Source organism: Phascolarctos cinereus, unplaced genomic scaffold, assembly GCF_003287225.1.
Source record: "Phascolarctos cinereus isolate Bilbo 61053 unplaced genomic scaffold, phaCin_HiC Scaffold_4;HRSCAF=312, whole genome shotgun sequence".
NCBI lineage: Eukaryota > Metazoa > Chordata > Mammalia > Diprotodontia > Phascolarctidae > Phascolarctos > Phascolarctos cinereus.
Window position 1 is genome coordinate 9,968,647 of NW_027555847.1, and position 24,925 is coordinate 9,993,571.

At 47.6% G+C, this 24,925-nt stretch overlaps 1 protein-coding gene across 2 annotated transcripts in view; it reads right to left on the bottom strand.

Annotated features, from left to right (window-relative positions):
* The window catches only part of STARD3NL (STARD3 N-terminal like), a 55,231-nt gene extending 31,454 nt beyond the window's left edge, over positions 1 to 23,777 (bottom strand). Inside the window, exon 1 of one of the 2 annotated variants that reach the window (XM_020964416.2) lies at positions 23,598 to 23,777. The gene's annotated coding sequence lies outside the window, so the exon portion shown is untranslated. Of the gene's footprint in view, positions 1 to 16,696; positions 17,108 to 23,597 lie in introns of those variants that run through there. The other variant, XM_020964417.2, reaches the window with a different exon arrangement.
* Positions 23,778 to 24,925: the final 1,148 nt, after the last annotated feature.

Below are 24,925 nucleotides of genomic sequence, written 5' to 3' on the forward strand. Positions count from 1 at the left end.
TCTGGCCTCAGACACTTGACACTTACTAGCCGTGTGGCCCTGGGCACTAAGTCACTTAACCCCATTGCCTACAAAAAAAAAATCCTAAGGAAATGAACCTTATTTATGGAGATGTGGGGACCATGAGTCTGAAATATTGAAGGCACATGTTATTAGACATGGTTGCTTTAGTGGTGGCTTTTGCAGAACTACTTTTTTCCCCTCTTTCTTTTTTGTTCTTTGTAATGAGGCTGGTTTGCAGGATGGTTTGACTGGGGAGAGAGCAGAAATGAAGGTTATACAAAAACCTGTTGTACACACAAAGTCTAGGGGGTCCAAGACAGAGATACCCTAGCAAAACAGTATTTTCCCTTCCTCTACAAAAGCCTAGTTTCCCAGACAAGTAGAACTGTCCCATCAACAGAACCAATTGGATTTGTTCTGATTTACAAACAAGTCTTGACTTTAGCTCTTTCTCTGATCCCCCCCACCAATGTCTGCATCAGCAAAGACTGACCATACCTGGGAGCAAAAAAGACACCTGCCCAGGTATACCACAACGTTCAGCGAGCTCTCAGATAACTCCAGGCAAAGACAACTAGACAATGATCAAGCCAAAAGCCCAGAATTTCTGATCGGACCAGTGAGCTGTACATGCTTAGTGACTGGCTCCACTATGTAGACAAAGGAAAGTCACCAGGTGGGCAATCATCTGGAGAAAGCCATTTACTCGGAATGAAAAAGAAATGTCGGTTGTTTATCAATCCAAAACATCAGCAAGCGTTTTCCACCACACCAGGAAACACCAGAAAACAAGCATGCAGGGGGAGTCATCACTCCCCCATCCTAGTTTTAAGTGTGCTTGAGATGTAATGCAATCAACTAACTGCCTAGAAAGATAGTTTAGGCTTGCTACCTCAACTCTCCTATGCTATACCAGAGGACTTCCTGACAGGGCTCAGGCTAGGGTTGGCCTCCCCTCCTCAGATAAGCAGCAGCTTGGAGTTCCTCTAGAACCTGGATTCGGATGGAGATGGAGCACACAGAGCTCCCCATGCTGGCTACCAAGAACTATACCAAGAGTCTCTATCTGTTATCTCCTCCCTCCACGGACAGCCAGCAAGAACGTGCCGTGGCAAGAATGGGATGAAAGACAGCTGGGCTCAGAGGGTGTGGCCATGGGAAACCTACCTGCTCTGAAAAAGAAAGCTCCTTTCTGACTGACTGGTATCCTGACCAAGGTTCATGTCTGGTATGTTTTCTCAAAAGAATCCCTAACTGGAAATGCTCTATCTTTAATTTAATTATCTCAAGGAAGCACGACAGCGCTAATAATAATAGCTAACATTTACGTAGGTGATACACTAAGCGCTTTACAACTGCTACCTTATTTGATCCTCACAATAATCCTGCATGATTGGTACCATGCTTATCCCCATTCTATGGATGAGGAAACAGAGGCAAACAGAGAGGTGACGTGACTTACCCAGGATCACACAGTTAGTAAGCTAAGGGTCTGAGGCTGGATTTGAATTTTCTGACTCCAGGCCCTATGCTCTACCTACCTCGCCTCTAAGCTACACAAGGGGAAACGAACTTAGCACCTTGAAATGAATATGTCACTAATGAAAAAGATGGTTTGTGTTGGTTTTTTTATTTCTCCCATGATCACATTTTATCCAGTTTATTTACCTCAAACGTTTCTGTGACTCAGCAGCCTCTGGGCTCCAGGTCAGTTCTGTGAAATGTTTGCTAGAACTCCCCTTCAAGAAACTTCTCCAATGAACGGAAACAACCCTGCCCCCCATTCTCTTTTACTTTATTTCTGCCAGTCAAACTTCTGTTTGTACTCACCAATAATTTAAGGCATATTTGGTAAACAGAAGTATTAACAAAAGTCAGTCAATCCCTCTAGCCAGAGAATGAAGATGATAAGGCACCATAGTTCTTGTGGAGGCTGGGACTGTCAAGAACTGGACAAGGGATTGCATCTTCCAGCCAAAATATTATTACAATTGCTAATCTCTTTCCTGGGGGAATTTTTTTCAAGAGGAAGCAGTTTTGTTTCATTTGCTGAGACAAAACAATCTTTGTTTCGGGGCTATTAGGATAGTGTTTTTGCAAAAGTTTCCATGGATGATTGCTACTCATGTTCTCTCTTTGAAATGTCTTGTCAGCTTGGAAATGCCAAGGGCCTTCCATGGGCAAGTTTGGGAAGTAGGAGGCAAAAATACCCGTGTAGACTGGATAACTTGGTCTACCCTGTCCCTATGTGGGGGGCCTCAGGTAAATCACCTCAGTTCTCTGGACCTTCTGCTCCCTTCTCTGGGACATGAGGAAGCTCAAGAAGATGACCCCGAATATCCCTTTCAGCTTTGTATCTCTGTTTCCTAGAGTCATGTTTCACCATTCCAAGTAGACATAACAATCTCATTCCAGTCCTCCCTAGGAGCCATAGTTAAAACAAACAAAGCCCAGCTAGCCTGGAAGGGGTCAGCGTAGGAGTACTTACTCACATATATCTCTGCATCCTCCCAGGTATAAAACGTTTACGAATGATTTCCATATAAATGTGTGTGCATATCCACAGGACTGCTGACCTGCCTCTCCCACTCAGCTTCAGGAGGAACAAGGCCTTGACTACAACTGATTCCAGAAATGCTATTCGTGGCTTCTGCCCTCCCTCTTTGCCAGACAGGTAATAAATGATAGCAACAATGTCATCGGTTTTTCACCATCAGTATCAGCAAATTAAGCGCATCCTTTTGAAGCACACGAGAAATCAGAAGAAAGCACAAAAGGTACAACTCAATGAAAGGGCTGACTTCAGTTCTTTGCCCAAGACCCAGAGCTAAAACAAAAATCACAGCCAGTTACAGCCTACAGCATTCTGGGCCTCAAAAAGCTGTCTCTAACCTGTGGCCACATTAAGGCCAGCATACAAGCAGAAAGCTTCACTCGGTCTTAGAACGAGCACAGGGCTGGCAGGGTCCCCTCTACCGATATTCACCTGAGCTCAGAGTCTCGAAGGAAGTTGCTCAGCCCTAAACCTCAGTTTCCTCATCTGCGTAAGGAGGGTGAGAGGATGAACTAGAAAATGTCAAAGGTTCCTCCCACCTCGGAATCTATCATCCTTTAGAACAAGGAGGCCTGAGAGGCCATCTGAGGCAGAATTTACAGAGGAGGAAACTCAGGCCTTGAGAGGAAAAGTAATTTGCCCAAGGCCCCACAGGTCATAAGTGAAAGGGTGGGGTTTGAACCCAGTTTCTCTGCCTCCACAGACAGGGCTCTTTTCCCAAAACTGTTTGTTAATCAGTGGAAACACTCAAATGTTGTTCACAAGACAATAAAGAAATGTCATAGCTCTGAGACTTAACTAGGAACAAAAGGAAATCACTGTGCAAAGAGCATGTTTGATGGGAACAAATGTTTGCATTTAGCGAGTCATGCTCCACTATGACACACAGATGGACTTGCTGAATTAAAACAACACAAACACAAATTTGTGACATAAAACTATCATTCCGTATTAGAAAAGCAAGCAGAGCTAGGAGCAGCCCTCACTGATGAGGCTGCCCCTCCGGCCAAAGGGCCGGATTACAATGCTATTCCAAGCAGCTCTTCACATTGAAACTCGGGGCTTAGAACACATTACGCTTTCCCAGGCACAGGTGCTAGAAATGCCATCAACAGTGAGAAAGTGTCAACTATTGGGAAATTTTTTAAATTAACAAAGATGTTGGTGCTTTAAAATGCTCACAAGGAACTGTGATTTCATCAGTCTGGAAGCTCTCTCCCAAAATTCAGAAGGAAACCCAGCCATGCCTGCCCGTTTCCTCCCCAAAGGTCAGCACGTTCAGGAACTTCCTCACTTTCTCCTGACACCATGAGGGGACCCGCAGAGGACTACTGGATTCTCTGGATTCATCACATGACCACAGACCATTTCTGGTCTTTGAAGAAGCTCCAGCCAGCTCACTCTTACCATGGACCTTTCCGTTGCCCTCCATGGGACAGTCACTTTTAATTGTTGTATTCTGCATTTCACGGACAAACAACAATGCTGGCCAAATCTTGGTGTTAAAAAGATGGGTCTTGGAAAAGCTCCTTTAATGGTCCTAAGACTCTTGTGACAGTAATCTCCCCAAAGCAAGCCAGGCCACTCTCCTCTTGTTAAACATGGGCCCAACTCACAGCCGATCTGCATTTTCTATACCAATTTGCACAGTAATAGACACATTCTGTAAGTGCTCTATCCAACGCCTGCTGTAATGTGAACAATCACCATTCTTCATCCACTTGGCCTAGCAGTGTGGATGGCCAGGCCAAACCTTTAAATGATTACCGATCTCTTCCAGCAGACTCTGCAGTGTTTGGAGGGGGCTCAATCAGCACCATGCCCCCCTCAAATGGAAGCACTGGGAGGATCTCAGACTGTCTGTGGAAGCCTACTTGGCCCTGGGCTTGGCCCTGGCTCCTCTCCAGCAACGTGGCAAATACCCCAGACCAGAACACATCTACCTCTTTGTTTATGCCCCACCTGCCAGTCAACATCTGATGGAGACTAAGCAGGCTGTTTACATCACTAGAATTTTTTTTAATTTTTAAACATCTTTATTTAAAGTTTTGAGCCCCAAATTCTGTCCAGCCCCTCCTCCCTCAGATGATAAGCGATCTGATATAGGTTATACATGGGCAATTAGGTAAAACATTTCCATGTTAGTCATTTTGTACAAGAAGACTTGACATTGCTATAATCTTCAGAGCTGTGGATGATTCTAACGGATGAATGGGCGATACCTTCCTGAAAAAGGTATCTCAGGATTACATTCTCACTGCCTACCTCACACACCTGTTGTCAAGGTAAGAGGAGACAGCACTCATGGAAAGCACCAGGCAAAACTCAAGGTGCTGCTCAAACATAAGATGTTCTAGCATGACACTGAATTTCTCCAGGTCCTAGAGCAAAGGCACTGAACGAGATCCTCGACGACCTCTCTACACAGACTCTCCTCACATGAGACCAACAAAAGAGCCTTTCGGCAAGCAGAGTATTGAGTGTCTCCCTCGTCCCCAAGAAGCACCTCCAGCCTCAGCCCCAAAGGCAGATGGCAGCCACTGGATAAGCCCTGCCTTGTGCCTAAGACCAGGTATGCTAAGATGTATCCAGCTTACGGGAGAACCTCTCTGTGCCATGACTGTCCTGAGAGTCGGACTTCAGTTTACTACAAAGAAAAGTTTCCTACCAGTTAGATTACTTTAAAGTGGAATAGACTGTCTTGACCAGGTAGTGAGTTCCCCATCTCTGATGGCAGAGCTTAATGACCATTTATCAGGAAAGCTATTGAAAAAGTTGTTGTCTTGCCCACACCAGCCCCTCTTCTTCTTTTAATTCTTATTTGTCTGGAATACAGCACGCTGGCTCCCTAGATGATCTCTCTGTATCTTCCAATATATAATCGGAAGGGCGAACACTGGCATCGGGGTCTTTGTGCATGAACATCTGCAGTCAGCTCAGCAGGGTTCACAGCAGACCCACAGTGTTATCTCTGTCGGTCTCAGCACCGGGACCAGAGAATACAGCCTTTCCCCTCCTTGCCTTGGCCCACCTTGGATCCCAGATGACTATTCCCCTTCTATAGAGGATTGGCAAGAAAACATAAACCCTCTTCTGCTTGCAGGCACACTGGGTCACAGACTAGGGCTGGACAGACTCCCCAACCCCAGGCCCAGGCCACCCTCAGGCTGCTTAATTCCTTGCCATGTTGAACAAGATGGTTTCTCCAAAAATGCTGGAAGGCTCATAGCCTTTCTACCTACTCAAGTGATCCCGTTCCATCACCCCATTCCATCTAGTATCCTCCAACAGACCAGCCCCTGTTATCCCTCCTCAGTCACTTACGTTCAATCTCTCCCTGTCCACTGGCTCATTCTCTATTGCCTATAACTGTGCCCGGGATGGAGAACGTCCTCCAAAAACCCTCCCTTAATCCCTTCATCCCCAATAACTATAGTCCCGTCTCTTCCACCCTTTGTCGCTAAACTTGAGAAAGTCATCTACAAGAGCTGCCTGCACTCTCTTCTCACAATCTGACTCCTGACCTCATCATTCCACTGAAAGTGCTCTCTCCAAAGGTACCAGGGATCTCTCAGATGCCAAATCCAATGTTCTTCTCAATCCTCATTCTCCTCAGCCTCTCTGCAGCCATGCCCTGCCACTGTCAATCGCTGCCTCCTCCTTGATGCTCTCTTCTCTAGGTTTTCAGGACACCCCCCTCTCCTGGTTCTCCTCTCTGAAGGCTCCTTCTCAGTTTCCTTTGCTGGGTCCTCATCTGGATCATGCCCTCTAGCCACAGTATCCTTCTGAGTACAGTCCTGAGGCTTCCACTCTTCTCCCTCTGTATTACTTCACTTGGTCATGTCATCAGCTCTCAAGCATTTCATTATCACCTCTATGTGTATTTCTTATGATTTTAAATCTACCTTTCCTGCCCTAACTTTTCTGCCCACCTCCAATCTTACATTTCTAGCTGCCTTTCAGATAGTCTCAAATTAGATGTGCAGTCGACACCTTAAACCGGACACGTCCAAAACCCAACTCCTTATCATTCCTCCTATGCCCTCCTCTCTAATTCCCTTCTCTATTACGATGTTACCATCCTCCAAGGCCCTCAGGCTCCCACCCCAGGAGTCATCCCGGACTTCTCCCTCTCTCACACCCCCCCATAGCCAAGCTGTGGCCAAGGCTTCCTCTGAAGCATCTCTCCCATACGCACCCTTCTTTTCTCTGGCACTGCCACCACTCTAGGACACTTCCTCATCACCTCACACCTGGACCACCACAGGAGTTGCTGGTGGGTCTGCCTGCCTCAAGGTCTCCCCCAATGCCAATCCATTCTCCATTCAGTCATTAAAGCGATTTTCCTGGGGTGTGTGGGATGTTCAGTAGGGGTCTAACCCCTCTGATATGAGGGCTGCTCATCCACCTTTAGGGTCCACCTGCCACTCAGCTCTCACCTGTAGCTCCAAGAAGCTGTCCCATGCCTAGGAGCCAGACCCCATTAAAATCCTCTTAGCAGACAGGCTACACCAGGCTGAGAGTAACTGACAGGCATCAAACCTGTTGGTGAATCAGGGGAATGTCTACCCCAAACATGTGAAGACTTCACCCAGCAGAACAGGTGGATGAGAACAATTTGTTCCAACAGCCATGAAGGCCCCTAAAGCAGGCGCTGCTGAGCACTGACAGCTTCGTCAGACATTGGAGAAGTCAGGGCTGTCCACTGCATGCCGGCCACTGCCAGTCATCTTAATTTCTGCCTTGCAACTAGACTTCCAAATGACTTTGGAAGAGGGAGGCAGGCTGACGACTTTCAGCAACTCTGAATCACTTCAATCAATTCCTGCACAAGATGGCACCTTTATGATATCACTGGTCCTCTTCCAGAATGAAGGACGAAGAAGAAGAAATTCAAATAACAAAATTATGAAGTAGGAAACAAGGACATTTGTAAGAGAAGCATCATGCTTGGTCCTTACTCTAGAGGCAATATGCATTTAGCATTAGCCGAGGACAAGAAAAAGGAAGACAACGGCACTGTGACGGAGGGAATATTACTTTGAGTTCTGCTGATATTAAATTTGCAATCCATTTCCCAATTTATAAATTGTGGGAAATTAACATTTTGTTTATTTAAAATGAGGCACACATTTGTTTTCATAGAGAACAAATACGTGATTTTATTAGCATAGGGAACGTCCACCAATTCGGATGAGCGGCTCATCTGTAACTCAGAGTGTGAGACACACAAAATTTTTTAAAATATCTAAAGTTAAACTTGTGGACAAGAATTCAAACAAAAGAAAATGAAAACATAGCACCATCACATAGAGCGGAGCATTTTTTGGCTGCAAACACGTGAGCAGACACTTCACCAACAACCTCCCAAAGGGTGGGGAAAGCTAGGTGTTTTTGCTGACTTTTTCAAAGCTTAACAATGATTACTGAGAAGAAGGGCTGCAGTGGAGAGAGAAGTGGGACGAAGCAATACACCAGATTCTTGAACTCCGAGAAATATCGACAACATAAGTACTACAGGAAATCAAACAAAGTCAAGATTGCATACATGCCCTTATTTGACAAAATAATCCTGCTGTTCGCAAAGTTTAAGAAGCATGAGCAACCCTAAGTTCAAGCCACTTCTAAAAACCACTTGGCTGGATTTTCTTCTGGCTGTGTCCCTTTAAAAACCAACACAACTCTGAGTATGCGCGATGGGGAAAAAACAGAGAAATCTGCACTCAAGACAATTACTAAGTTAAACTACCAGGTAATAACTAAACTAAATAACTTGTTCAAGAGCTCTTACCTAAAAGCAGCTGCCCACGTCTTTGGTATAAATTCAAATGGAAGTTGGACCGCAGGTAAAGCAGAAGGCTCATTTAAAGGCTAAATGTCCACGGCAGGACAAATGAAAAGTCTTGTAAGAGAAACATCAGGACACCCTACAAGAGGCTCCTCACAGCCTTCCCTGGTGTTGCGCAGAACTCTCTCGGTCTTTCAGGACCACGGGGAACCCTCAAGAGCATCCAGATATTCACCAAAAGGTATGACCATCCGGCAATCTAACTGGCATCGCACGGGATTAGAGACTCGCTGCGTAAAGTCCTCTTGTCCAAATGCCTCATTTTACTTGAGGAGCGTAGCATCTGCCCCAGATCACACACCAAGTAAAGAGATCTAGACCCAAGTTCTCAGACTCCCAAGCTAAGTGTTCTTCTACTATATCACACTCTCTCACAAACACATGTGGATCCCCTCAAGCTTGGGAGTTGGCCTGAATGGCCATTTCAACACACTTTCAGGACGCCTTCCCTTGGTGGAGCCTTAGAGCTCAGAAGAATCAAGTTCAGAGGACTACAGAGCCCTTCATTCATCTGACAGTAAAGCTAGAATGTTAATAAACAAATTTCCATAGCCTTCTGCACAGTGCTTAGAAGCTCCCATTCTTACACATGACCTCCAATATACAGATATAAACAAAAATAAATGGGGGTGGAGAAGGGGTGGGACAGGGTAGAGACAGAACTGCCCAAATACCAGAATGCCTGAGCTTCTCTGTATCTACAGGTTCCAAAGGAAGAGAGACACAACTCCTGAACTTCTGATCTCCCACCCAGAAGGCACTGAAGCGGAAGCCAGCAGCAGAGGGTAAGAGAAAGAGCCCCATCTGCGGCCAGACCACAGGAATCTGAACCCTGGCATTTTTCCCTTGACTGCCTGTGTGGCCTTGGGCAGGTATTTCCCCTCTAAATTACAGGGGTTTGGCCTGGGAGGGCCTCTGAAGTCACTGCCAGTTCTAGCTCTGGGATCCTGGGATCAAAACACAGCTTTTGACTGCATCATTCCCCTTCTCTAAATTGCACCATGGCTTCGGCTTCCCAATGCCCACCACAGACCCCTCTTCCCACCATTCCCTTCCTCTCTATACTCCACTGTCTGCCAGACCTAGGCTTTTCAGCTTTCCTGCCTATATTAATGTCATTCCCTTTCCCCAGAAAGACCTCCAGCACCAACTACTGAAACTCTACTCATCCTTTAAAGCTCCTTCCTTCATGAAGTCTCCACTGATTCCTCATTCCACCCCCACCAGCTGGATATCATCTCTCCACCCTTGGAATGCTGGTAACACCCTGACAATCACGGTGGTGGGTGGGGGGTCTCTCTCTTAGTCACTGCTAGCAAGATTCTTGCCAGAATCCTCCTTAAGAGGCTGATCCTTCACCAGGAAGATGGCCATCTGCCCTAGAGCCAGCGTGGCCTCAGAAAGGGCTGAGGAACAGTTGATGTGGTGTTTGCTGCTTGACGAGTCCAGGAGAAATGCCCGGAGCAAAACGGAGGTCTGTACACCACGTCTGTAGATCTCCTGGTCATCAGGGCTTGTGGAAGATCCTGTCAAGACTTGTTCATCAATATTGTACCTCGGTTTTGTGACGGCGTACTTGCACAAGTTCTGCATAGCGGACAACGGTCTCACGCTTTCCCAGGCACCAATGAGTGAAGTAGGGCTGTGTCCTTGCTCCCATGCTTTTTAGCATCATGTTTTCTGGGATGTTGTCAGATGAAACTAACTGGAAACTCAACGAGGAGGAAACGGTCATCAAGATCAGCTACCTCACTGACAGTCAAATTTTTAACTTGAAAAGGCTACAAGCCAAGATGAAAGTGGAAGGAGAGTTGGGATGTGACTTTTTGTTCACAGATGAGGCTGAACTCCTAAGGCTGAAATGCAACAAAGCATGGAATGATTCTCTGCTACCTGTGCTAATTTTGGCCTAATATCATATTAATGTCATCCCCAATTAACACCAAGAAAACACAGGTTCAGGTTCTCCACCAGCCAGCATCACACCATCAATGACAGCAAATGGAGACATTTTGAACGCTGTGGATAAGTTCATTTACCTTGGCAGTATACCTTCCAAGCATGTCCACATAGTTGATGAGGTTGACACACACACTGCCAGAGCTACCTCAGTGTTTGGGAGGCTCGAAAGGAAAGTGTAGGAGAAAAGAGGTTTTAGACTGACTACCAAACTGAACGTCTGCAGAGCTGTCATGCTAACTTCACTGTTGTATAACTATCAAAACTGGACAGTCTACCAGTACCATGCCGGGAAACTGAATCGCTTCCATTTGAGTTGTATTAGGAAGATTCTGAGGATCGCCTGTCAGGATAAGGTACCAGACACTGAGGTCCTTGCTCAAACTGACCTGCCAAGCAACTCTGATGGGCTGGCCACGTTGTTTAAACGCCAGATGTATGCTTGCCTAAAGCACTATTTTACAGAGAATTCACACAAAGCAGGCGCTCACATGGAAGTCAGGAGAGTGCCATACACGGGCACTCTCAAGCCTTCTCTTAAGAACTCTGGTATTGATTGTGAGACAAGGGACACAGGACTGTCCAACATGGCGTGCCCACATCAAAGAAGGTGCTAGACTGTCTAAGCAAAGCAGAATTGCAGCAGTTCAAATGAAATGTGAAATGCACAAATTTAGAGACATCTCCACTTCACATGTTCATACGGACTCTTTGTGCCTGATCTGTGCTAGAGCCTTCTGGGCTCGCACTGGTCTGATCAGCCACAGTTACACGCACTGTCCCTTTGACCCCAACATAGTGATGTCATTTTGGTGGTCTTTCGAGAATGAAGGACAACAACTGATACTCTGCCCCTGAAGCATTTCTCCCGTGTGCCAGTGGGCAGGTCTCATCTCCCCTTCTGGGCTGGTGAAAGCCCCACTGGGCTTTGTCCATCACAGTCAGCGCCTGATACGTTCATTCAGTGAAATATATTGAATGATAGGCCCTTAAAAAAAAAGTTACATAGAGTTTTGGAAAATTAATAAAAGTTGGAGGGCGGGGACCTGAAATTAAGTCTAATTTGCCACTTTGTCAAAATTCTACCTTGTCTAATGGAACAGATATGAAGTATTAAATTGCTGGGAAACTTTTGTTAACTATGAAAGATTATTCAAATTAAAACCAAGAAAACCAAGCATTACAAAGCTGGTATTCTCTCTCTAACCTCAAGGCAGCAATGATTACTATTTGATCATACATCAATCACAAAGCCTAATCCACCAGGTTCTCCCAAATAAGTCCAGTTTTTCAAACTAAACAAAGGAACACGCGCAAGAAATATGAAACAGTTCAAGAATCTTTTTCAAAATCATCAAACAGCATCACTGGAAATGATGGCTCAGGATCACCCCACATGGAGGCAAACGGCAACTCTGAAAACCTACATCCCTAGACAAATAAGGGAATGAGAGATCCAAGCTGAAATCTCAGATCCTACACGTGGAAGCATCCGTCTAAATTGTGGCAACACACTGTAAACCAGTCTTGGATTGGCTCCTCAGATTGGTAGTAGCCAAGGCTAGGTCTTTGCCTTAACTTTCAGAGTGGGTCACCCTTTCTCCCGCAGAAACAGTTTTGCCTCCAGCTCATAATGCCAGATTGCATTAAACAAATTTTGACTTGAGTTCTGTTCCTCATTCTGACTAGTTAACAATTACATCACTTCTCCAGACCTCCATTTTGACACGTCTTCACAAGCCACAGTACTGGGCTGAATGTCACCAGATGAAAATGAATAGGGGTAAATGCAAAGTCTTATTCTTGCATTAAAAAAAATGTATTTCCCAAGGACAAGATAGAGAATCTCTGAAAAAAAAATCTGAGGGTTGTAGCAGATTGCAGGTTCAATGAGTCAACAGGACATGGTAGCCAAAACAAGTAGTATGACCTTGGGCCACATTAAGAGGCAAAGCTTGTAGGAAGGAGAATGGGACAGTCCTGTAAATAAGGAAGCGACAGGCCGTCCATACTTGGCCCCAGTCAAATCTCAGCTGGAGCCCCGTGTTCAGTTCTGGGAACGCTAGTTTAGAAAGGACGAGAATAAGCTGAACAGTATGCAGAGGAGGGAGACCACATAATGATGTGCCCAGAATCCCTGTTATATGAGGACTAAGTGAGAACTGGAGATGCCAATCAACCAATCACCAACCATTTATGAAACACTACATGCTAGGCACTGTGTTAAGTACAGAGCATACAAAGAAAAACCTAAAGAAAAGGAGACTCAGTAGGAACCTAATAGCCCTCCCTCAGCACCTGACACCTCCTCCCTTTGGAGCATCCCAACTGGCCTCCTGCTTTCTCACACCAGAATATCCCTCTTCCATTGCCCCCACTTAAGGGAAAGACTAAGGCCAGTCAACCTTCATTCCCTTCCTGGCCATCAATCAGGCAATCGACATTTATTAAGCACCTACTATGTGCCAGGCATTGTGCAAAGTGCTGGGGATACAAAAAGAGGCAAAAGAAAGTCTCTGCCCTCAAGGAGTTTACAATCTAATGGGGGAGAAAACATGCAAATAAATACATACGAAGCAAGCTATATACAGGATAAACAAGAAATAATAATGAATGTAAGGAAGGCACTGGAATTAAGAGGGGTTGGGAAAGACTTCCTGCGCAAGGTGGGATTTTAGTTGGGACTTAAAGGAAGCCAGGGAGGTTAGTAGCGAGAACAGAGGAGAAAGAACATTCCAGGCATGGGGGACAGACAGAGAAAATGCCCAGAGCCAAGAGATGAAAAGTCTTGTTTGTTTATGGAACAGGCAGAAGACCAGGGTCACTAGACTGAAGAAGATGCGGTAGGGAAGAAGGTATAAGAAGACTGGAAAGGGAAGAGGGACCTAGAATATGGAGGACTTTGCTGGCCAAATGCAGCATCGGCCAGAGTATCTGATCCGCTGGAGCGGCTATGCTTCTGACTGCCCAACGTGAGCACAGTGTCTCCGGTGGGGACCTCCCCACCTGCCTGCCCCTTTTCAGCTCTATCTTCTTAAAAACCTTTTATTTGTATCCTCACTGCCTTACCTCTAAGCGTCTGAAGGGCTCTTACAAGGAAGAAGGGGTAGCTATCTTCTGTTTGCTCCTGAGAGGGGAGAAGTTGCCAAGAGAAAGATGGAGGCTTCTTCAGGAAAAATTTCCTAACAGTTTAAGACTATACCAAAGTGGAACAGCCACGTTACAAGGTACTGGGCTCCTCTCTGCTGGCAATCTACAAGCAACGGCTGGTCTCAGAGACAGTTGACAGCTGGGTCAGTTTGGGCATCAGCTGGACTCTGACAGCCATGAAAGTCCCTTCTTCTGAAATTCTCTGCTTCTGTGATCAACTGACCTCTAAAGTCCTTGACATGACAGGATCTCTAAAATTCTCTCAAAACGTTTTAGGTTCCTAAGATATCTTGACTGTCCAAAGTAGAAGGAGATGTAGACCCAGAAAGAATCTCCACTGGAACTGTCCCAAGACCTAGGGAATGGAATGCATCGTCACTGGTGCCTTCTATTTTTCATGGACTTTCTTCTTCCCTTGGGAGACAACAGTCCCCCCCCCCATCCCTCTGCCCAAGCCACATTACTTTTCCATTCCAGCAGTAGAAAATCAATAGGATTATAAAAGAGAGCTGGCAGGGACCACAGAAGGCCACTACAATTGTACAGATGAGGAAACTAAGGCAGGTGAAGGAATTTACCCAGAGACATCCAGCCACTAAGTGCTAGAGTCAGGATCTGAACCCAGATCTTCCTGACTCCAAGGTCAGAGTCTTATCCATTATGGTAAACAGCTTATTATCATTATCATCGTCCTTTCTCTCTCTCTGTCTCTCTCTTTCTCCCTATAGAGATATATAGATATAGATATACACACACATATACAGATATATACACATGTGTGTTTGCATGTATGTGTGTGTGTGTGCATGTATACACCTTATAAATTGTGCCACTAGAGCTCACTGGTCTTCACTGAAGGGTGGAGTTTACCGGAGCAAAGTGGACAGTCTTCCCAAAGTGCATCGACAAAAGCTGCAACTGACCATTGTTTACTGGCTCCTTCCTGGTTATCGGGCATTCCTATCAGCTCAAAGTAAACCAGAGCTAGGGAAATCATTCTCACATGGCTGTTAAAGTTCAGCTCCTGTGATATAAACATGTCATCTTGAATAGCTTTATCAGGAACAAGGATAAAGACAAGTAAGTAAGGCATGTGAAGGTATGAAGAGAGCAGTGCTAACTTCTCCCTAGCCCAACTTTTATCCCTGTGTCTAAAATGGCTCACTGGGTGGCTAAGTAGTGCAGGGGATAGAGCACCAGGCTTGGAGCCAGAAAAACCTGAGTTCAGATCTGGCCTAAGACACTTACAGTGTGTCCCTGGGCAAGTCACTTCACCCTGTTTGCCTCCATTTACTCATCTGGAGAAGGAAAGGGCAAACCCCTCTAGTATCTCTGCCAAGAAAACCCCCCCATGGCATCACGAAGAGTCCAACACGCCTGAAATCTGAACCACAACAACAAAATGCTTTGCTCCATACAAACGGGCAGGAGAGGAGGAAGAGGCAGGGGAACAGACACAGCTCCCATCCAGATTTCTCCCATGAGCATCTCTGCGATTTTTCAGCACATACTCATTTTCTTCCACAGACCCCCACACCACACATGCTAGTCAATCTATGAGGCATTCTTACATAATTCAGGTTAAAGATTTCCAAAGTCAAAAACTCTGTCCTATCAAAAGGTCCTAAGTGCAAGCTTACTCCATCGGTTATGTAACCATTTCTAACATATCCATCTGAGCCAGAAAAAGACCCTTTGCCTTCTTCACTAACAACATCCAGGGAGCCAGCCAGGTCTCCAAAGGTCTTCAGCTGCACCGCAGAACATTTCCTGTCCTCTCTGATCTGCTTTCCACCCTCTGGTGAAATAACAGTCATGGCAACAAGCTCTTCTTCTGCCAAATTCTCACTAAGTCTCTGGGAAAAAGCCTAGCATGGAAAATCCCATCTGGATGTACTATGTGCACAGGAATACTACCGCACACAAAATTCAATGCAACTCACCAAGCACGAATTAAACTCCTACTCTGTGCTGGGCTACAAAGACAGAAAAATTAGAGAGGGCCTGCCCTCTGTCAGGGTAAAACAACACATGCACATAGAAGTAAGTGCAGAATCAAATTCAAAAGAACCCAAAGTCACAGTGGGAGTGAGCCCTAGCAGCTGGGAGAGGGGGAGGAGACTGGCAAAGACCAGGGGGAAGGGGCCATTGGAGTGTGGGAGGAGGCACTGGAGTGGTGTCTTTAAGGCCCAGAGGAGCTCCCAAATGGAAGTGACAAAAGACTTACATGTATGTGTGACCTCAGACAAGGCACTTAAGCAACCTGGATTCCAATTTCCTCAGCAATAAAATGAGGGGCCTGGATTAGAAAAGGCCTGCTTTGTGCAAGTTAAAAATAATGACATGTTTTACTGAATATGATTTTTTTCAACAAAAGCATTGGTGACAATAGCACATTGACTTTGAGGCATGTCAGCCCCTCTCCACTCTAGACAGTAATGACAGTTTTCCAATCTCAGTAGGAGCCAAGTACCTCAAGTTTGCTTTTCCTCTGGAGGCCCATCACCTTCCCCAGAGCCCAAGCCCTTTCCCTCTTTCCTTTAAGGATTCCTGCCCAGTCCCAAGACTTGAGACCTTGGTGACAAGCTCAGCTCCTCCTCTCACTTGCTCCCATGTCCAATCAGCTGCCAAGCCTTGATCATTCCAAGGCGTAACCACGATGCTTCTCCCCCCCCCCCCCCCCCCGCCTCATCTCCATTCACAAAGATCACCACTATGGTCCAGGCACTCAGCACCTCTCAGCTGGACTGGGGCAAACCCTTCCTCAATCCATCTCCCTGCCCCAAGTGTCACCCCTTTCTCTCCACAAAACTGAGCATGGGACATGCTATAACCATAGGTCCTACTCGGAAAGTCACAGTGGCTCCTTCTGCCTCTAAGATAAAATGCAACTTTGTTTTGGGGGGGGGAGCAGGGGGGAGAAGGACACAAAGCACTTCACCATTTGGGTTTGCTGCCATTCCCAGGATTATCACACATTTCTCCCCTTCCAACCAAGAGTGCCTGCTTAGGATTCCTCATACGTGACATTCCTCCAAACTCACCCCCCCCGCACTCCTGTGCCCAGCTGGTCTCCATCCCTATTTCTGCTTCCTAGAATCTGGCTTCTTTTGAAACTAAACTCCTTTGCCACGCCCACCTTAAAAACTACCTTGAATTCATGCTGTGCATTCTGTATTTACCTAGCGGCTCCACATCTTCCCAGAGAGAGTGCAATCTCTCAAAAGCGAGGCTCCTTTTCACTTCTTTGTCTCCGCAGGGCCCACCACAGCAGACACTTAATAAACACCTGTTGATAAGCCGACTGAAGGCCTGAACTCAAGCTCAGCTGCTACAAGTTCCTGGGCTCACCACACTGGCCATCCTCAAAGGTAACAGGCAGCAAGAAACTCCTGCTCAAGCTCCCTGGCCCATGAGCCTTTGGGCCCTGACTGTCCCTGAGCCAGAACGCAGACTGCCCTCGGCCTTGATGACACTGACTCCCGCCACGTCCCCCAAGAGATCTGTACTTGTAATACTGTGTTCTTGTAGACCCAAGCACTTTACGATGGGCAGCAACACCGGCGTCTATACAAAGTAACCTTTCCAGGTGGGCGAGCAATGTCGCCGTCGCTGTGAAAGAAGAGAGACCGACCTCCCAGGTGGCTCCTCCACCTCCACGGCCTCCCGCTCGGGCTGGCTGGCTCCGTCTGAAGGACTCCAGAGGCCCGGGCCAGGCACAGCTTCACTCCTCTCTGGCTGGGCTACCCTCAGAGCTCTCCTGGCCTTTCTCTTCAAAGCTCCAGGCCCAGGATCTTCAACTCTAGTCACCACCCCACCCCCACCAATCTCAACTCCTTTTATGGGCTGTCTGCCCCCAACAGAATGGAAGCTACTCAAGGGCAGGTTTCCCAGCCCTTGGCACAGCGTCTGGCACACGAGAAGCACTCAGTGAGTGCCTGCTGACTAAACACAGGCTTACGAGTCAAGTCCACCAGGGTCCAGTACGTGCCACGCACTGTGCTAAGACATGCAAATAGCTATGGACAAACACGACACACACACGAGGAAGTGGAGAAAATCAGCGGAGGAGGTGCTAGCACTAAGTGGGAATCAGAGAAGGGACTGGGTTTGGATTTCAGCCTGGCCAGGCACTGCTCCCACCCCTGCCACCAGATGCCTTTTGTCATCGTTGCTAAACGTGGCTCCCTCTGCTGGCATTGCTTGCTCAGTGGTTTTCACTTGTGTCCGATTCTTCGTGACCCCGTGTGGGATTTTCTTGGCAGAGACACTGGATGGGCTTGCCATCTCCTTCTCCAGCTCATTAGACAGATGAGGAAACTGAGGCAAACGGTGAAGTGACTTGCCCGGGATCACACAGCTAGGATGTGTCTGAGGCCAGAGTTTTCCTGACTCTGGCCCAGCGCTCTGTACCACCCAGCTGCCCTGTGGCTAACTCTAGTCTCCCCAACATGTGCTGGAAATGCTGAATGAGTTCACGGAACAGAAACCCCGGTGATGTTTTCTTCTCTGGGCCCTGCTGCCAACTAGCATGCAGCACTTCCCCATTACAAAATGAGGCCGTTACACGCGTGGCCAAGTGCAGCTCGGTGCCCCGGCTCCCTCGCCGAGGAAGTCACGCTCGCTGCTACGCCAGTGCATATCTCTGGTATGAAGACTCCCAACTTTCTAAGGACAAGCAGAAAGGAACCTCACTGTTCTCTACTGAAAGCCTGCTCTGACCCCCCTACCAAGAGGGGCCGGCACCGTGATACCAGAAGTGGCGAAATGCTTCAAGGATTGCAAAAGAATATACCGTACATTACCTCATCTGCCCCTTACAGCAACCCTGAGAGGAAGCTGTCATCATCCCTACTGTGTGAAGAGGAAATGAGACATGCCCAGGGTCACATGGCAGGATTCTGCTCCAGTCTTTCTGACTCCCAGGTACACACTGACCACTGCGTCACTTAGCAGCTTCAGTCTCCTACAACCCAGAACAAAGGCAGGACTTCTGATGACTCATTAGCCTCTTCTTTTGCTTCCTACAACAGATGTTACCCAGTCACACTATTTTTACCTGCTACAGGGCATAGAGATGTTTCAGATTAACCCTTTCCCACGGATCCCTTGTCTTTCCCACACATGGCCTATGTCTGAACATAACTCAAAACTAAGAGCCTGGTCCAAAATATCCCATGCAAATCAAAGTGGTAGTAATTATATCCTATCAAGGAAATCATATAATGCTTACAAGAAACATTAAATGAAACATCTCCACCAAACAATTCAGCAATTAAATTAATAATTTTTATAACATGTATTATCTATATTTATTATAATAATTATTAATTGATAAAATAATAAGAATAACATAAGAAGTACTCGGCAAAAATGAAATAAGACACTTTAATACCACAGTATCAGAACATGGGAAATTGGAAAAAACACACATTAACAACAAAGAAATGGACTTACTTAGCAAGCTGTAAGAAATGTGTGAAAAACAGAATCAAAAAGGAAAGAAATATATTTTTTTCAAATAGAGAATTCACAAAAATTTAATAAGGCACAAATCAAACTTATTATTTCAGACTAAACTGTAATAATATTTGACAATAACATGAAAAAAAGGTTATAAAGAAACAAAGACAAGTAAATAATTGGGTTTAAAATATTGGGAAAAATTTAAAAATGCGAATAACAATACCAAGGCAACTGTTGCGATCCAATTTGTGACAGTGAGCAGTTCTATTAATAAGACAGAAGAGCAACCAGTCTCCCCAAGGAATCCATTTCTCTTCTGAACCTGATGCAGGGTGATGCAAATAAAATCCACAAACGATACACAAAATAACAAAGACATAAATGGAAAGAACTCAATGCTATTTAGTTATAACCCAGCCAGTTACTCTTCCCCCCCTCCCCGAAGATGAAAACATGCATCTCCCTCCTCTCATGGGAGAGCTGGAGGAGCTGACTTCATATCCTGTCAGACATGGCCGATGTCAGTAAGTCATGACGAGCTGATCTCCATTTTTCTCCCTCTCTTTATTTTTATTTTTTTTAACAAGACATAGCCCATTGAGGAGAGGAGGGAGGAGACATACATTTAGAAATGAAACTGATGTAAAAATAAAAGATATGAATCAAAATGAAAGAAAAAATAAGGGAGAGTTAAAAAGAGCTAGGGGCAGCTAGGGGGCACAGTAGACAGAGTGCCATGCCTGAAGTCAGGAAGACTCATCTTCCTGAGTTCAAATAGCTGTGTGACCCTGGGCAAATCACTTTACCCTGTTTGCCTCAGTTTCCTCATCTGTAAAATGAGCAAGAGAAGGAAATGGTAAACCACTCCAGTATCTTTGCCAAGAAAACCCCAAATGGGGTCATGAAGAGCTGGACACGACTGGAAAACAACTGAACAACAACAAGATGGAGTTAAGGCCAGAAATCAACAAGATAGAAAATGTAGAAAAACAGAATTTATAAAGCTGAGTTGTTGTTTCTAAAATGCCTGTAAAAACTGGCCCATGTTCAGAAAATTCAATCCAAAAAGGAGAGAAAAAAGGAAAATCACCAAAATTATCATCTTTCAGGCCCGAGATCTTCATTCTGCTCCCCTGGTCACAGGGTTAACTGGAAAGAGAAGAGAAAAGTAGTCATGTGTGTCAAAGTTGAACAGGGCTCCTCTCAAAGAGGAGAGCAAGGGCCTGAAAGAGAAAGCAAAGGGTGTTCTCTGCTCCTGGGCTTTAGGGAAGTCACTTTCCTCATCCATCTGAACTGAGGGTTTGCCCAGATAAAGTCAAAAGTCCCTCCAAGCTCCAGCACTCTGAATCCATTGCCGCCTTCCCGAATGTTGCTAATCTTGAGAAACAACAGTTACCAAATCTAGGTCAGCATCTCGAGCACTGAGAGGAAAGAACAAGAATCGCTTTGTCTCAAATCGTAAATTTCTTCCTGGCCTTCAGGATGAGATCTTGTCACTTTGGGAAGATGATTGTTAGTGAAAAGACCACATTTCTGTCATTCATCACTGAATGAACAAATCCCCCATTCCCTCGGCAATTTCACTGTCCTGACCATCATCACTGGAGCTATCCACAGCTGGTCCCAACCAGTGCAAACTGAATCCTGTGAAGTGGTCACATGTATTCAAATCCAACGTTAGGATTATGTCAAACACGGTCATTGGTTCCAGCCCAAAGAAATCATGGAGGGCAAATGTGAATAAAGTGACCCCTTCAGGTGATTCAGGACCTGGCCTGAAGTGACTTTGAGAACTACTCAAGTCAGAGGGCCTGAGTTTGCATGCCAGCTCCAGAACTGACAAGCTGTGTGACCCTGGGCAAGTCACTGAATCAGAGTGCTTATCCAATACCAAGGTCCAGCCTTTTAACCACAATATTCTTCCAGTGATACAAGTCATAAACTACCATGTTCTCCAAAGATCCAAAGTTCTCCCAAAGGCCACTCGATGGGCAATGGAAGAGACACTTGGTAAGTGGGCACATGACCAACAAGGAAGCGTACCCCAAAGCGTACTAAAGAACAGCACAAAGGAGGGGAAGTAGGCCAGAATGAGGAACTCGAGGTGGATGGAATTCTGGGGCCCACTGAGGAAAGCCCCAGAATGTGAATGAACCCCACCCCGGGGAGGACAGGCATCACACAGGATGAAAAATGCATGGAGGGGGCAGAATCAGCACCTGAGGTAGAATGCTCACAGAACCAGCGGGGTGACTGAGGGCTGTGCCAGAGACATAGTCACCTCCTTCACCTCAAGGGTTTAGGGTCCAGTGAGGGAGCCAAAGCAAACACAAGAAGGGCTCTAAGAGAGGCGGAAGGACAATGCTAGGGGTTCAAAGGAGGCAAGTGCCAGGAGGAAGCAATAAAGGCGGGCTGGAAAAAGAGATGGTGTTCCTTCTCTCCCCTTTCTCCCCCAAAACTAGGGGTTCTGTCATCCCCATCACTGCTGTGCAGACGAACCCCAGCTCTCCCACTGGCTGCCTGGACAGTTCACGAGACATCTCAAAACCTCCGTGTCCAGGACACAGCGAGTCACCCCACCATCGCTGAGCCTCCCAGGAGCACCGCCTCACCTCTGCACCCTCCTTACCCAAAAGAGATAAGCAGGTGCCACGTCTTACCACGTCCACCCCACCAAGGACAAGCAACTCACGGGCTCCACTGAGAACGTGAGCTTCCCAACACGCTGGGTGAACACCCGACAAACAACTTATGGAAGGAGAAGCCCAAGATGAAATGAAGAGGGTGTGACTGATGCTCGCTGCTGGGATGAGATGTGGGAATCTCTGCTCTACCTCACCTTCTCACCTTCAAAGATGGCGCCTGCTGGATTTGGTGACACCGATGGACTGTAAGCAAAGTGCAGAATGGCCAAAGGAAATCCAGAAGGAGAGGAGCCTGAGGGAAGCCATGTCAGTGAGCATTGCCTAGGAGCTAAGCGCCAGACAGTTAGGGGAGTCCAAGGGGTGGGGGGAAAGAGGTGAACAGCATGGAGGCGTTAGCCAAGTAAAGAAACAAGGGTGTGGGGACCCGAGGTTGAGGGGAGAAGACAATTTTAGAAGGGATTAGCTCGGGCATTTTACAAAGATCTTTGCTAGAAAAAGTCTAAACTATTTATTCTAAATCTAGTAACTGGAATAAATCAGACACTGGGGTCCTTATATTTTAGCACAAGAAAGACCAGCATTTAAGAAGATCTCAAAGGACCAAGCTGTGGCGACTGACAGAAGGCATTTTTTTTATCCATAAGGTAAAATAGGTAGATAGAAGGATGAAAGTCAGAGAAAAACTTTTATTTCAGCTCTTTGTATCAATCAATACACCTTGTCCTTCCAGCATTTATTTATATAAAGAGCCCAAATGAACAATTTTCACCACCTGACTTTGTTACATTTCAGAAAGTGTGTGAGAGATTGTGTCTATGGGAGAGAGGGAGAGAGACAGAGAGAGAGAGAGAGAGAGAGAGAGAGAGAGAGAGAGAGAGAGAGAGAGAGGAGAGAGACAGAGAGAGAGAGAGACAGAGAGAGAGAGAGAGAGACAGAGAGAGAGAGAGACAGAGAGAGAGAGAGAGAGAGACAGAGACAGAGACAGAGACAGAGACAGAGAGAGACAGAGACAGAGAAAAGAGGGGAAGGAAGGGGAGAAACAGGGAGAGACCGAGAGACAAAGAGAAAGGAAGGAAGGATCTGCGGAAAACTGGACCACTGCCCTCTGGGAGAACTCATGGAATTCACCTGAGATACCAAGAGAAGAGTCTAGGTTTAGACCCAAGATTCCAAAACATAAGTAGCTGTCCAGTAAGCAACAGGCAGGTCGGCGTCTTCCAGCAGAGCCACCCGGGGCTGCGTCTCCAGGAGACCCCACTTGGTGGTGACTGGACGTACCACACCTGGACCGACACCACGGTGGACACAGACACAAGGACAGTAGCCACACTTGGACTGACCTATGGATTGGGGCCGCCCCCACGCCCTCCCCCCAGGGCCAGGCGAGCAGCAGGTGGGCCTGGGCAGGGGCGCCTCCAGGTCCTGGGTCACGCCCTCACCGGCTGGAATCACCCAGGGAAGGGTCTTTGCCCTGTCCATCCACCAAAGGCGCACCAGGCTAAGAGAGAGCTGGGAGGAAAACTGAGGCCCAGAGCGGTGCAAGGACCGGCCCGAGGTCACAGGGGCAGGAAGAGACAGGACGTGAAGCAGGTCCTCTGACTCCGAAGCTTGGGGATGGCAAGAGAAGCATCAAGCCTGCAAGAGGCAAACACCCGGCGGTGGATTAAAGAATTCTTCCCCCCCACACACACACACACCCCGAAAGCGATGGACAGCTTAGGGAAACTGAGGCACAGGGGGCTCGGAAGGTCCACCTGCAGCAGAGTGGGGAAACTGAGGCAAGGGCGCTTCCACTCGGACCGCGGCACCGCGGGGATCGGGCCGGGACCCTGAACCCATTTTACAGGGGAGGCCACCGAGGCCCGGCGAGTGGCAGTCCCCGCGCCCCGCCCCGCCCCCAGCCCCAGACTCAGTGTGCCGGTCTGCGCAATGGGCATGGAGCCGCCGCCCCGCCCCCGCCCCCCCGCCCTACCTCATCGGGCCGTCTCCCGGAGGGCCTGCGGACGCTCTGCCGGGGCCCGGGGCGGGCAGGCGGACAGGACGCGGCCTCTGCCTCCGGCGCGGGCGGCCCCGGGACCCGAGCTCAGCCTCAAGCAGCGCCCGGAGCCGGCTTCTCCGCGAGCCGGGGGAGACGTCAGTGCGCCATTACGTCACCCGTCCGCGGTGACGTCAGCGCGACGCCGGGCTCCCTGGGGAGAGGGGTGATGCCGCCGTGGGGCGGAGCGAACCTGGACCGTAGCCAAGCGAGTGGCTGCTTCGACAATCGGTCAATCTCAAGTGACCAATGAAAGAAGCGAAAGCAAGTGGTGTGGGAGGGATGAGCGGAGCTGCCCAAACCCACCCGGGAGCCGACAGGGGGCAATACGGAGCTGGCTGGGCAGATGCGTAGGGCGTGGGTGGAATTCCCTGGGCCCCGGGATTCGCCTTGACTGAGCAGCGCATCTTGGCGCAAGCTGCTCGACCTCTGAGCCTCAGTGTCCCCATTTGTAAAGTGAGCATGGCGGGGACCAGCTGTCAGCCCCAACGTTCACCCTTCATAACGTGTCGAGTTCAAATCCTGCAGTGACTGTGGGCAAGTCACCTACACGGCTCTCAAACAGTTTCTTTATGTGTTAAAGCCTGGAGGAAACAGCTAGGGAGATGAGATGCAGGGGCTCGAAGATGCGCGGGATGGTGGAAGATTGGGTCCGTTTTCTGAGCAAAGTCAGGCAAAGATAATTGGGATAACTGTGCGAGGCCCCGACAGGGGAGCAGACTGGGCTGGCTTTTATGGAGGAAGGGACGGGGATCGTTTAGGGAGGAAGAGAAGGACTGTTCTGCCGTGGCGAGGTCATCTAAGAGCACCTCGTGATGTACTCACTGGGCAAAGGAGGGGGGGGGGAGGCACGTGCTGGGACTGAGCCGGTGCTGAGACTGGGCACGAGGGTCCAGGGATCCCGGAGCAGAGGACAGCGGAGCTTTGGGATGATAACTCCCGGCATGAGGTTACAGTGCAGACTGGAGACCCCCCTCTGAGGGTGGAGAAAACTGCGTGGGCACAGGGAGAGGCGGAATGAGAGGAGGTTGTGGTCAAAAAGGAGATAGCAAAGTTAGGCAAGAGGAAGCCCTGTGGATCGGCGTGAGAACTAGCGTGTGACTGAGGTGGAACGAATGAGCTGGAGGAACTGGGAGTTTGAGGAGGCATCTTTGTCAATGTAGGGACAAGAGTCAGAGAGACGGAGGTAGCGAGCCAGATGCTGGACTCCTTAAGAAAGGAGGAAGATGACTGGGCGTTAGCACGATACAGCCTCTGTAAATGAG